Raw genomic sequence first — 14,144 nt, forward strand, 5'->3', positions numbered from 1 at the left:
TCAACTTGGTGCCTAATCTTAAGCACAGATTCCATGGTCTGAACAGTCATCTTGGGACTGCTCAAATGTGATTTGCACACAGTCATGTGGCGACGAGCTGCAGTTTCTCAATGTTCAGTGAAACACTACAGTCCGTGCTTCATTAAGTGAAGCAGGAGAACAAGCTTGAATCTGACAAAAGTAATAATAAATCTATGAAAATGAACAAATGAAAGTCAGAAATTGCTTTTCAATTATGTACCACAGAATAAAAAAATAAATAAATAAAACTCATGAAACAGGCCTGGACAGAAATGACGGTACTCCTGAAAATAATGTGACAAAAGGGACATGTTAAATCAAGGTGCGTCCACTAATTAGCACTACAGGCGTATACAATTTTGTAATCAGTCAGTGGGCCTGTATATAGGGTTACAGATACTTACTGTGCTGTATGGTGACATGGTGTGTACCACACTCAACATAAACCAGAGGAAGCAAAGGAAAGAGTTGTCTCAGGAGATTAGAAAGAAAATTATAGACAAGCATGTTAAAAGTAAAGGTTGTAAGACCATCTCCAAGCAGTCTGATGTTCCTGTGACTACAGTTGCATATATTATTCAGAAATTTAAGATCCATGGGACTGTAGCCAACCTCCCTGGACATGGTCGCAGGAGGGAAATTGAAGACAAATCAAAGAGATTGATAATATGAATGGTAACAATAGAGCCCAGAAAAACTTCTAAAGAGATTACAGGTGAACTTAAAGCTCAAGGAACATCAGTGTCAGATCGCACCATCCGTTGTTGTTTGAGCCAAAGTGGACTTCATGGGAGACGAGCAAGGTGGACACCATTGCTGAATAAAAATCACAAAAAAAGCCAGACTGGAATTTGCCAAACTACATGTTGACAAGCCACAAAGCTTCTGGGAGAATGAGACAAAAATGGAACTTTTTGGCAAGGCACATTACCTCTATGTTCACAGATAGAAAAATGAAGCATATCAAGAGAAGAACACTGCCCCTACTGTGAAACATGGAAGAGGCTCTGTTATGTTCTGGGGCTGCTTTGCTGCATCCAGCACAGGCTGTCTTGAATATGTGCAGGGTACAATGAAATCGCAAGACTATCAATTGATTCTAAAGAGAAATGTGCTGCCCAGTGTCAGAAAGCTTGGTCTCAGTCGCAGGTCATGGGTCTTGCAAACAGGATAGTGACCCAAAACACACAGCTAAAAATACCCAAGAAAGGCTAAGAGGAAAACATTCTGAAGTGGCTTCTATGAGCCCTGACCTAAATCCTATTAAGCATCTTTGGAAAGAGCTGAAACATGCTGTCTAGAAAATGCAACCTTCAAACACCAGACAGAAGGAGCAGTTTGCTCTTGAGGAGTCACCAAAATACCTGTCGAGAGGAGCAGAAGTCTCATTGACAGTTACAGGAATCATTTTATTTCAGTGATTGCCTCAAAAGGTTGTGCAACAAAATATTAAGTTAAGAAAGGAAGGGACCATCTTTTCTGTCCAGGCTGATTTCATGAGTTTCATTTTTTTTAAATATTCTGTGGAAGCAGAAAAGCAGCAATATCTGACTTTCATTTGTTAATTTTCATTGATTTTTTTTATTTAATATTACTCTTGTCAGATTCAAGTTATTTCTATGACCGTTGTGGGTTTTTCTTTCATTAAACAAGGGGTACTGACAATTTTGACCACATGTGTAAGTATGAAATCACATACGAGTGATCATGTGATAACTGCTGGAACAACCAAGCAGAGACCAGTCCTAATGCGAGAATGCCTAATTTTTTCAATTACTGTAATAACATAATTGCAGATGTAATAACCCTTAACTTGTCATATTGCATAATACTTTATAAACAAAGGCACGTATCACGTTTGTCTAACAAGCTATGGATTGCTACATACACTGACAAGCAAAAGGGTAACAATGTTTTGAACTTTTGACTTTAGGGCTCCATATCTCACCATCCACTACAGCTTTGAATGTGAGACGACCTTCATTTTATAAATAATCATCTTGGCTATCTCACATAATTTTAACTTGCATATGTTTAGAAAATGATTAGTTATGCAGATTCTTTTCGCTGCATTGTTACTGTTTTGCTTATAAAAATCTAAAATTTTATTTTATATTCCTTTGTTTTTATTTTGACTTTCAACACTGCCTCAATTCTTTTGGGCATTCACTCGATCATATTCAAGCATGTATCGATCAAAATCAATTCCCAGGTCTCTTCAACACTGTTTATATGTGATGGCATACTAGTTGGCTCACTTGGGGATGTATACAGCTTTTACTTTAACTCTCTCCACAAGTGTTGGATTGAGTTGAGCTCTAGGGACTGTGGGGCCAATCTAGCACCTCTACTTTATTGTCATTGAATCATTTCTTTGCCAGTCTTGACACATGCTTTGGGTTGTTGTCTGTTGAATTCATGTATTCATGTTGGTTGTGATGCTGTATTATATGCTGATGGTGGTACTTATTATGTATTCATATACTAACGGTGGGTAAGGTGCAGTATTTGTGTACTAATGGTGTTTATAGTGCTGCATTTTTTCTGTTCTGCTATTGGTTCTGAAACTGTACATACAACGATGAGCAAAAGGGTAACAATGCTTTGATCGTTTACTTTCAGGCTCGGTATCTCACCATTAACTATATATTTGAGCGTGAGACTACCTTAGTTATATAGACATTGATCTTGGCTATCTCATCAACTTGACTTGCAACTACTTAGCATATGATTAGTTATGTAGATTCGTGTCATGTTACGGCATTATTACTGTTTTGCTGTGTTTGAAAAAACACAAAAATTGTTTTTGTATACTATAAATTACAACCTATTCTCACATTCCCTAATAGCTCAGTGTTTTATTAGGTTGATTCCCAAGCAAAAGGTCACTGGATCGACTTGAATGAAGAAGATTTCCCAAGAAAAGACAAACAGCGTCATCAGCTCATCGATAGTTGTCTCTTGGCCAAGAAAATTCCCAAACTGCATCATATGAGTGCCATGACAATTGGAAGAATACAAAATGAAGTCTATCAATCCATTCATAAGCCAAGAGGTGACGTCCAGGTAAAATATTGGAGTCAACAAGTCAACTCATCACAAGTTCTATCAGTTCTGGTGCAACAAACACGGAATGAGCTGGCTCGTATGCTTCGTAATAGTGAGATCACAGACGTCCATGCAAGCACCATGCATGTTACACAAGTCTGAAATGGTGGCCTGAAAAAAGGTGAAGAAGCCACAACTTCAATATTATCATAAGAATCATTGGTTCGAGTTTGCAAAGAAGTAGGAAAAGTGGACAGGAGAAGATTGGAATACATGAATATACTGTATTTCTAGAAACACAATTAATACGCTGCCCTGTTTTCATACAAAGCAACATCTTCACATTGTCCCCTCACACCTCCCCATTCTGACCAGTCTCTATACTATGCCCCCATTTGGTACTTCCCCTCTGTAATCTGTCCCCACACCATTCCCTTGTGCTTTTTTCCCCCCTCCCACCACCCAAAAAATCCTCCCCTGTCCCTGTTGTTTATCTTCTCATAATTTTCTTCTCCACAGCTCAGTAGTTATATCGGCAGTGTGATAAGCTGACCTCATCATGCTGCTGTGCGTTGCCTTGACCCCGGAAGTGTCGGCAGTTAAAGTTTCAAATCTGTGTCGTCTGAAAAACATGATCACGTTTGAATGCAGAGAGCTAGTCTCCCCACAAAAAATAAGTTCTTAAACAGCCTCATCGATAAAAGGGTCTTGGGGAAAAATAGTACATTCAAAAAGACATTTTTTTTCACAACTAAAATAATTTTAAAAAAATTTGTGATGTTTGGTATTGACATAATCGTACTGTCCTGTACAATCTAAATGCTACCGTGTTTCTCCAAAATAAGACCGATCCTGAAATAAGTCCTAGCAGGAATTTTCAGCATTTTCGACATAAGGCTTAAATATAAGCCCTTGTTGTGTTTCAACAATGAAATGTCCATGCAGCTAAAAAAGTTAAAGAATACTGCAGGACACTTCATTAAGACCCCCACCATCATACTCCACAGACACAGAACCGGAGGACCCTAACACTTCAGATCGCACACCCACACACATCAGATTGTACAAACAATCACACATCAGTTTGCACACACACACTCACCACATCTGGTCATAATGATTGCTTCTGGCCAGCAAAGAAACCTGGGATGCAGTGCAGTGGAGCTGCGGTGGAATGAATAGAGGAACTGCATTGGAACGCATCGATGAGTTCCACCACAGGTCCTCACAGTCCCCATTCTGCCTCTGTACTCAGGTGTGACGTCAACCACTCAGCTTTTGCAGACTTTGCATCCGATACCCTGCCGCATCGCTGGGGATGCCGTCGGCCGAGGCATCCTAACAGCAGCATTGTACCCAGCAGAATGGGACTCTCACTACTGTGTTGGGATCGACCTGAAGAGTACTCCTTACCCGGCACTTCTCCCGGGACCAATCTTACTTTGGGAATGTGGACCATACAGAGGACTAAACCAGCCTGTTGAACCCCTTGCAGCCCGTCTCCTCTATCAGAGGAAGGTACCTGTTGGATCGTGCTCCACATTACCTACCTATCAGCCCACCTTGAGTCACCTACTGCCTCACATATCACTCTCCAGCGGTACATCTAAGGTCACAGCGTTAACCAAAAATACTTAATTCAGCCATTTTATAGACTCAGGTATGTAGTTTAAAAGATGTAACCTAACGCACATATTTATGAATGCTTTTGTTTCTTACTAACATATATATATATATATATATATATATATATATATATATATATATTCAGTGATTTTCCTTTATACAATATGTAAGCTCATGTAACAAAGATGGCTCCTACATCCTGGACTACACCCAAGATCATGAGCACAAGGAAGAATATCCAACGTATGGACTGACCAATCCAGCAAAGACTATGCAAATTCCTATACGTCCTGAGTCCAGCCTGCGATACTTGATTGGACTATATTTTGTCTACACCCTTTACTCCTCTAGAACTATAAAGGCTTTGTGAAAAATAAACGGGCAGAATCAGTTTGGCATCTGTCATGGAAGAAAGCTCATAACCGATCCAAAATCTGTTATCCTTTCTCGTGTGCATGCATGATATTATAATCTGAACACGGCAGTCAGACGTTAAGAGACCCTTTGTAGTCTCACCTCAACAACAGTAAGTTGTTATCACCACCGCTTATGATATACTCTGTACTTATTTTTAAATATATACTCTGGCTGGGTAGTTCTTTGTAACCCTTTTAGGGTATTTATTCAGACCAGCTTTTCCATTTATCTGCTCCTGATATTTGAGCAAACCCTGATGTGTATAATACTTGCAGACTGATTAGCCCAGCAGCACACATATATATACTTTTGGTTTTCTTTCCTTGGCACTACGACAGGCGTGATCGGCGCTGCTAGCTGCTATTTCATTTCAGTCTCTATATATATTGGGGGGCTCTCTAGTACATGGGGGCAGGTACTGCTTTTCTAGTTGTGTTTTTTATCTAGACAGATTCATCAAAATGTTTCTGTGCCATAAAAAAATCCTTATATTTACCTAACCGCTCATCTCTCCGGCACCTCTAAACTCACTGTTGCCCGTCCTGCTCTCGACATATCTTCAGATTTCCGCCTCTAACTTTCAGCTGGCTCTTCAGGCTTTAATGAGGTCATGAAGGTTTCTGCACCTCCATGCACAAGGTCACGGTTTGAGCATAACCCCCCCAGGCCATACCAAACCAGAAACCAAGCCCAGCATAAGAGGTCCAGGGACTTTAGTGTAATCTCTTGTGATCTGTAGCTGCAGCGAGGACTGAAAGGTTGACAGTGAGAATTATGGTGGCCGGAGAGATGAGAAGTGAGATGAGTATAATAATTTATTTTTATTTTTTTTTACATATCATGTTTATTATGCTCCGGGGTCTGGGGAGGCCTCAAAGTTTAACAAGGTGCATTCAGTTTCTGGGAAAAAATGCACGAACAGGCGAATTTGAATTTTGCCTAATCTGCTTTGCTACTAATCAATCAATGCTTTACAATAAAATTGTGTTATAAAGTAGTATACCATAAAAATATAACCCTGACCCCAAAAATAAACTAGAAGACAAAAAACAAAAACATAAAGATTCCCCCAAAACAAATTTCTCAAAAAATATATACTGGAAACTAAAAGTTGAAAATTGCCTCATACAGTGGAACCTCGCTTAACGAGTAACCCACATAACGAGAATTTCGCTATACAAGCAAAGCTTTCTGCAAATTTGTAACCCGCTTTACGAGAAAGCTTTGCTGTACGAGCGAAATTCTCACCGCACACACTTCCGGTTTCGTCCATCCACCACACTCTGACCCGCACGTAAAGTCCACACAAGCACACACAAACACACACGCATGCACGCACATACAGTATTATGCTCACCTTACCTTCCGTTCCACCGGCGGTCTCATGGATCTTGTAGTTCCCGGGTACATCGCGACATCCTCGCGGCGAACTACAAGACCCAGGAGGCCGGCGATGGAACGGAAGGTAAGGTGAGCATATAACATAGTGTACCTTACGTTTCATCGCCGGCCTCCTGGGTGCTATAGTGCGCCGCTCCGCTCCGTTCCACGCTGTGATTCTGCCTCCATAGCGACGAGGGAGGAACTTCCTGTCACCGCTGCTGAATGGCCAATCAGAGGCAAGCAGCTCTGCCTTGACGTCAGCGCTCTAGCAGGGAAGTTCCTGCCTCGTCGTTATGGAAACGCAATACACGGCCCGGCCCCGTACTGGTGAACAGCAAGTCCCAGGAGACCGGCGATGGAGCGGAAGGTAAGGTGAGCATGTAATATGTGCGCGTGCATGCGTACATGTGTGTTTGTGTGAGTTTGTGTGTGTTTGTACGTGTTTGTGTGTGTTTGTGCATGTGTGGAATGACAGAATAGGGGACCAGGATGGGACATTTAACCCGTTGTGGAACGGATCGTCAGCACTGCAATGATTTCCTATGGGAAATCTTGCTTTGCTGAACGAGTACCTTGTTTAACAAGCACAGTCCCAGAACGGATTGTTCTCGTTAAGCAAGGTACCACTGTACTTTATATATGGATAAGGCAAATTTTAGCTTTAGTCTGTGGTATATATTTTGAATTAATATATATTTTTATTAATAAATTATATCATAACATAAAATAACCAAATGTAACTTGGGATCCACTGAACTGTAAAAACAAATATATAATACCCAATCCAATATATATAAATTTATTTTTTCTGTCTTGTATCCTGTTAAAGATTGTTGGGTAAGTTTTACACATACAAAAAGGGTAAGTTTAGAAAAGAAAACGTGTTCTGCAAAAAAAAAAACAAGAGAAAAACAGCTGCATTATAACAAAAATAAAACATTTAAAAATAACTTAAACCTATAAAAATAACCCTATCTTCACATATTTTGTCATTATTTCCGTACCTCAACAGAAACTCCTCTTGCAGTAAATTTGTCTCTTTTGGTACCGTGTCTGCAGAAAATAAGGTCCGACGGATTACTAGGAGGATCTCCTTACTTCCATTGAAACTGGTCACTGACACATAGTTTAGAGGGCAAAGATCCCTGCAAAATTTTAGGGTGTATATATAGGTAAATAGGCTTAAGTAGTTACAACATGTGCTTCTTATTTTTATCTCAGTAAGTTATTTATCCCCAGTGTCTTGTATAAAGAAACCAAAAGGGAATTCTCAACAGCATTTTCAATTTAAAGTTTTAAAGAAAAGTAACTTCACTAATGTAAAAAAGATATCATTAAAATAAAACAAAATATTTGAACTGATATATAGTGATGGCAGAATAGTAAAATACCCTGGAAATCAAAATTAGAGAACAATGTGTGATAACTTGATTTTTTTCAAAAATAATGTAGTCTACATTGATGACCATGCTCCAGTTTTGTGTAAGGGATGCACCGTGCCAATAGAACAGGATCCAAAGTTTATCAACATAAAAAATGTATTTTGCCCAAAATGTGAGGATGATAATTAGAGAACAGCAATGACTGTAGCACAGAGAGAGATGATCAGTAAATGTTCTGCAGGTAACAACAGTCACAATCAATAGGACGTGCACCGGCCGTCGCTGTGAATGACTTCAGCACATCTGCAGCCACAGGACATCACTAGTCTCTCACACTGCTCTGGTGGAATTTTGGTCCACTCTTCTTCCAGTCTCTTCCACAGTTCTTTAACTGTTGTGGGTTTCTTGGCCATAACTTTGTCCCCAAAGATTTTCCAGAAGTTGTCTATTGGGTTTAGATCAGGACTCTGGGCTGACAATTTCATTGTTTCAATGTTTTCTGTTTCAAGGAACTGCTTTACCCGTTTTGCTGTGTGACAGGGGGCATTGTTCTGCATCAAAAATTGCTGGCTGATTGAGTGATGAACGCAAGTAAGGAACCACGTGTTGTGAAGAAGGTTCTGATCCACACTTGCAGTCACTCTGCCATGTAGCTGTATGAGAGGTCCAACTCCTGCTGCAGAAAACATTCCCCAAACCCTGACACTTCCTCCACCGCCTGTCACTGACTTCTTAACACACTTTTGGTTCAGTCTTTCTCCAGTTTGTCAATGAACATAATGTTTCCCATCAGAGCCAAATAAATTAAACTTGCTTTCTTCACTAGAATGAACTGTGGACGCTTCTCCTCTGTCCAAAAAACATGCTCCTCCCCAAAGGTGAGTCCAGCCTTTTGATTCTTTCGGCTAATGAGAGGCTTCAGTCCAAATGCTTTTAAACACGTCATGACACTCTATGACGAGACAGATCCTTACCCTGTTCAGTGCTGAACTGCCGAGCAATTGCAGCTGCAGTGGTGAAATGATTACCAATGGAGATTCTCTGAATTATCCTGTCCTTTCTTGCATTTGTCTTTCGAGGGTGACCAGCCTTCTTGGGGGACTTAAAAGAGTTTGTGATGTTGTAAAGATGCAATACTCTCAAAATCACAGACTTGGAACAACCAGCTTCTCTTGCTATGGCTGATAGGGTCATCCCTTTGGCCTTCATCTGCACAACCTCCCACCGGAGGGTTTCAGTCATTTTTGCAAGGTCGGTGAAAACTGGAAAGTTAGGCTGCCAATTAAATAGGGTTTGTCAGATAATTAAGGAAATTAGCACCAGGTGCAGATTATCACCAATAACTTGCAGGTATCTAAAAGTATTCTCTAATTTTGATCAGTGCTCTTTTTCATTTGTCATTTATATTTTCATTATGTGCTTTACAATAAATTACATTTCTGAAATAAGCTTAAAATACTGCGAGTTTACTCATGTTAGGATATTATTATTATTTATTATTTTAGCGCCATTTATTCCATGGCGCTTTACAAGTGAAACCGGTATACATAAAAACAAGTACAACAATCATGAACATTACAAAAACAGACTGTGGTACAGGAGGAGAGAGGATCCTGCCCACGAGGGATCACAGTCTACAGAAGATGGGCAAGGGTACAGTAGGTGAGGACAGAGCTGGTTGCACAATGGTGTACTCATTTGAGAGTTATTGTGGATTGTAGGCTTGTCAGAAGAGGTGGGTCTTCAGGCTCCTTTTGAAGGTTTCCACGGTAGGTGAGAGTCTGATATGCTGGGATAGAGTGTTTCAGAGTATGGGGGATGCACGGGAGAAATCTTGTATGGGATTGTGGGAAGAGAAGATAAGAGGGGAGTAGAGAAGGAGATCTTGTGAGGATCTGAGGTTGCGCAAAGGTAGCTAGTGGGAGACTAGGTCACAGATGTAAGGAGAAGACAGGTTGTGGATGGCTTTGTATGTTATGGTTAGTGTTTTGAACTGAAGTCTTTGGGCAATGGGAAGCCAGTAGAGGGATTTGCAGAGAGAAGATGCTGGGGAATAGTGACGGGAGAGTGGATTAATCGGGCCGCAGAATTTAGGATAGATTGGAGGGGTGCAAGAGTGTTGGAAGTGAGGCCACAAAGCATGAGGTTGCAGTAGTCGAGGTGGGAGATGATGTGGGCATGTACTAGTGTTTTTGCTGATTCTTGGTTACGGAATCCATGAATCTGGGAGATATTTTTGAGTTGTGAGTCGACAGGAGGTGAAGAGGGTTGGATATTTGGCTCCAAGGAGAGAGCAGAGTCGATGGTTACTCCGAGGCAACGGTCTTGTGAGACTAGGGAGAGTGAGCAGCCATCAACTTTGATGGATAGGCTTGTTGGATGGGTTGAGAGAGGAGGAGAAAAGATAATGAATTCAGTTTTCTCCATGTTAAGCTTTAGGAATTGCACAAAGAAGAAGGATGAAATAGCAGACAGACATTGTGGGATATAATCACATAGGACTACACAGTGGCCTTAACATTTAGGAAATTGTGTGTTGTTCTATAATTTTGATCTCCAGTGTACTGTATATTATTGGATTATTCGTGCAGTATAATTTGAAATGTTCACACCGAATAGCGAACCTAATGCAACTCAATGGGAAACTCAAATATATTCCAGAGGACCATGGAGGGCTATAAAAATACTGCAATGTATGGCGAACAACACGGGGAAGATATCTGAATGCCTTTCTGACACACAGTTTTTGGGAATAATGCTGTCAGAGTATTATGCCAATTTTACTTCTTTACAATAACAGTAACAAAACCAAATCTAAATTGCATTTTACATGAAAAAATGTTCTGAAACTTTATTTCTAGGGATGAGCGAATGTACTCACCACTATTCAGTATCCGACGGCTAATGGGGTATCCGAGGTATTCGCTATCCGACGGCTAATATGGTATTCGCTCCGGTACTTTCATTTTCATTTCTGGACTTCCTGGCGCCTTTTTCCACCCAATGAACACATATGACGTTGCTTGCCCTCACAGTAACACCGCAGCCATCTTTGTTATGGTGTTGTAACGGGGGCAGGTGGATCCTCAGGGGGTGTAGTCACGGCCCCTTTGGTCGACAGGCTGACCCCCGGCCCGGCCTTCACTATTAAAACAGGGGTGTTGCTTGTGGGGCAGAGTGTGGATGGCAGGGACACATGCATGCCGGTACCTTGGCTCTCGGTGACACCTTTTTCTCTCAGCTCGCAGGCCTCTTCGCCACTCCCAGTAAAGAGCCACAGACAGGCAGTTGATGAACTAAGAAACGTTTTATTGAACATAACTTCCACTCTTCTTTACACCTTTCAGCATCAAGTCACTTCAGTTTACAGGTTACACTTCTTGCTGACGGTTTCCTCTTTCCCCGGTAACTTTCACTTCACCTGCAGGGGCCACTTGTTATCCCCCTGATAGCTGCACTCCACTCTAGTACACACTACCGGCTCCAGACTAGTCCCAACTCTTCCACTGTTTCTCATGGGTTTCCTCTGCTTTCTAGACTAAAGTACTCACTCAGGCTGACTGCCTCGTCTCACTCCCACACTCTGCCCCGTCACCTCAGACTTCTCTCTCCAGTCACATCTGACTGCACACTGTCCTGCATTCAGAGCCCATCCCCACCTAGGCTGCCCTGCCCCTCCTTCCCTGCCACTGTTACCAGGGGAACCACTGCTCTACACTGGCACCTAGTGGGGAAACCGTTTATTAGCTAAAACAACAGGTAACATTTTACCAGTAACATTTACCATTTGCCACCACACCATGTGGCGTCTTCAGGGAGGGGAAACGTTCCTTCACTACCAGGGATCCGACTACCCCTTACAGTGTTACTGTGATTGGCTTGGCCGCACAGCGTCATACGGGCTATATAAGGCAGGCGCCATTTTGTGTGCACGCATTCATTCCAGAGCTGCCGGTGTAGCTACTGTGTGCGGTACAGCGTTTTTCCAGCCAACTAATACTAGTCCTTCTAAGGGCTGAAAATATTTAGCATTAGCTGTTAGGGACTGTGTAATAGATAGAAACAGGTATAGGGACAGTGCAGTGCGTTCTATGAGATAGTGTTCCTGCTGCAGAATCCAAAATAGTACTTTTAAGGGCTGAAGATAGTGTCCACTATGTGCTAGCAGCTGTGTAAATCATAGAACTGCTGCTGCAAAAAAATCCTCTAATTAGTGCTGCATATGGTCTGTTATTGCAGTGTGTGATATAGAAACAGCTAGAGACAGCTTACTCACAGGCAGGGAGAGATTTAAAGCTGTCCTGACTAGAGTTGAGCGCGGTTCGCGGTTCGTGGTTCTCCAGTTCGCGGCTCGAGTGATTTTGGGGCTGTTCTAGATCGAACTAGAACTCGAGCTTTTTTGCAAAAGCTCGATAGTTCTAGATACGTTCGAGAACGGTTCTAGCAGCAAAAAGCAGGGCTTTTTACAGCTACAGTATGCAGGAGCCATCGCTGGCAGCCTTCCAGAAGCTGGTAACCAAGATAAACATCGGGTATCCAACCAAAGCGCTTTGGTTAGTAACCTGATGTTTATCCTAGTTACGTGCAGGAAGCCCACACTTCCCCGCTCAGCTCGCTCCGCCCCCTCCTGCCCGCGGCATGTACACACGTACACACACACACACTCTGCACACATGGCCCCGCTCGGCTTACCTGCGGTGATGAAGTACCGCCATCCCGACCTCAGCGCTGTCACTGTCCTCCATGGCCGCCGCTTGTCACATCACCTTCTCTCGCTTCCGACCCGAGACTGACTAGCGGTGACGTCACGGGCCTCTCGCGATACTTGGTGTGAAGGCGCCGGTCATTGAACTCAGTGACAGGTGCTGTCAGCAGTGCAGGAGATCAGCGCAGGTAATGTACCTCGCTGACAGCAGCACTTGTCATCCCCTGCAGTGACCTGGGCTGACCTATTGATGTTAGCTCAGGTCACTGCACTGCTCTCCCAGCCAATGGGGAACATTCTGCTCTTCAGTGACTGGGACAGTGTGGATCGTCATGGCAACCCCTTGGATTACACCAGACCTGGATTTGTTTTTCTTTCTAATAAATTGGTTAAAGAGGGAATGTTTTGGGGAGTGTTTTTTCAAATAAAAATGTGTTTGTCGTCTATTTTTTTTATTACTGACTGGGTTGGTGATGCCGGGTATCTGATAGACGCCTGACCTCACCAACCCCAGGGCTTGATGTCAGGTGACATTACACATCTGGTATTAACCCCATATATTACCCCGTTTGCCACCACACCAGGGCGCGGGATCAGCTGGGGCGAAGCACCAGGATTGGCGCATCTAATGGATGCGCCACTTCTGGGGCGGTTGCGGCCTGCTATTTTTAGGCTGGGGAGAGTCCAATAACCATGGACCTCCCTAGTCTGAGAATATCAGGCCCCAGCTGTCTGCTTTACCTTGGCTGGTGATCCAATTTTGGGGGGACCCCTACGTGTTTTTTTTAATTATTTATTTAATTTAAAATAACAGCGTGGGGTGCACTCAGTTTTGGATTACCAGCCAAGGTGAGGTTGCCAGCTGTGGTATGCAGGCTGCAGCCGTCTGCTTTACCCTAGCTGGCTACAAAACTAGGGGGAACCCTACGTCATTTTTTTTTTCATTTTTTTGGCTAAATACAAAGCTAAGCACCCCTTAGTGCCACATGAAAGGCACCAAAGGGTGCAAAATTGCAAAATGCAGGAGAGTGGGACATTATGTGTCTTTCTGCCATGATAATGACAGAAAAGACTGATATGAAGTGTACAAGCACAGGAAAATCACCAGAGCGCTCTACGCTGTGAAAACCAGTAGAAAATGGGACTGGAGGGAACATGTGACCTCCTCATGTAGGATGAAGCTATGGATCCTGGGTAAATTTATGCATTTACCCTCCTTCAGTTTTTTTGCAGTACACAAAAAAACGGAAGGCACACGGATGACAAACAGATGACATACGTACCGTCTACGGAACGGAAACGGATGCCATACGGATGCACCCGTGAAAAAAAACGGACTGTTTTTTGCAGACCGCAAAAATGGATCGGTCGTGTTAATGTAGCCTTATTCTGATCTGCCGTTTATAAACAGCAAGGCAGAAATAAGTGACTAACGCCCCCCAGCATCAGAAAATCTCCGGGGTTTCAGGGCTAGCTGAGACCCTGGAGATCATGATTCAGGACGGTTTTTCCTGTCCCCGCTCACGTGATCACAGGTATACACCGTATACCGATTATCACGT

This window comes from Anomaloglossus baeobatrachus, chromosome 5 (genome assembly GCF_048569485.1).
Source record: "Anomaloglossus baeobatrachus isolate aAnoBae1 chromosome 5, aAnoBae1.hap1, whole genome shotgun sequence".
NCBI lineage: Eukaryota > Metazoa > Chordata > Amphibia > Anura > Aromobatidae > Anomaloglossus > Anomaloglossus baeobatrachus.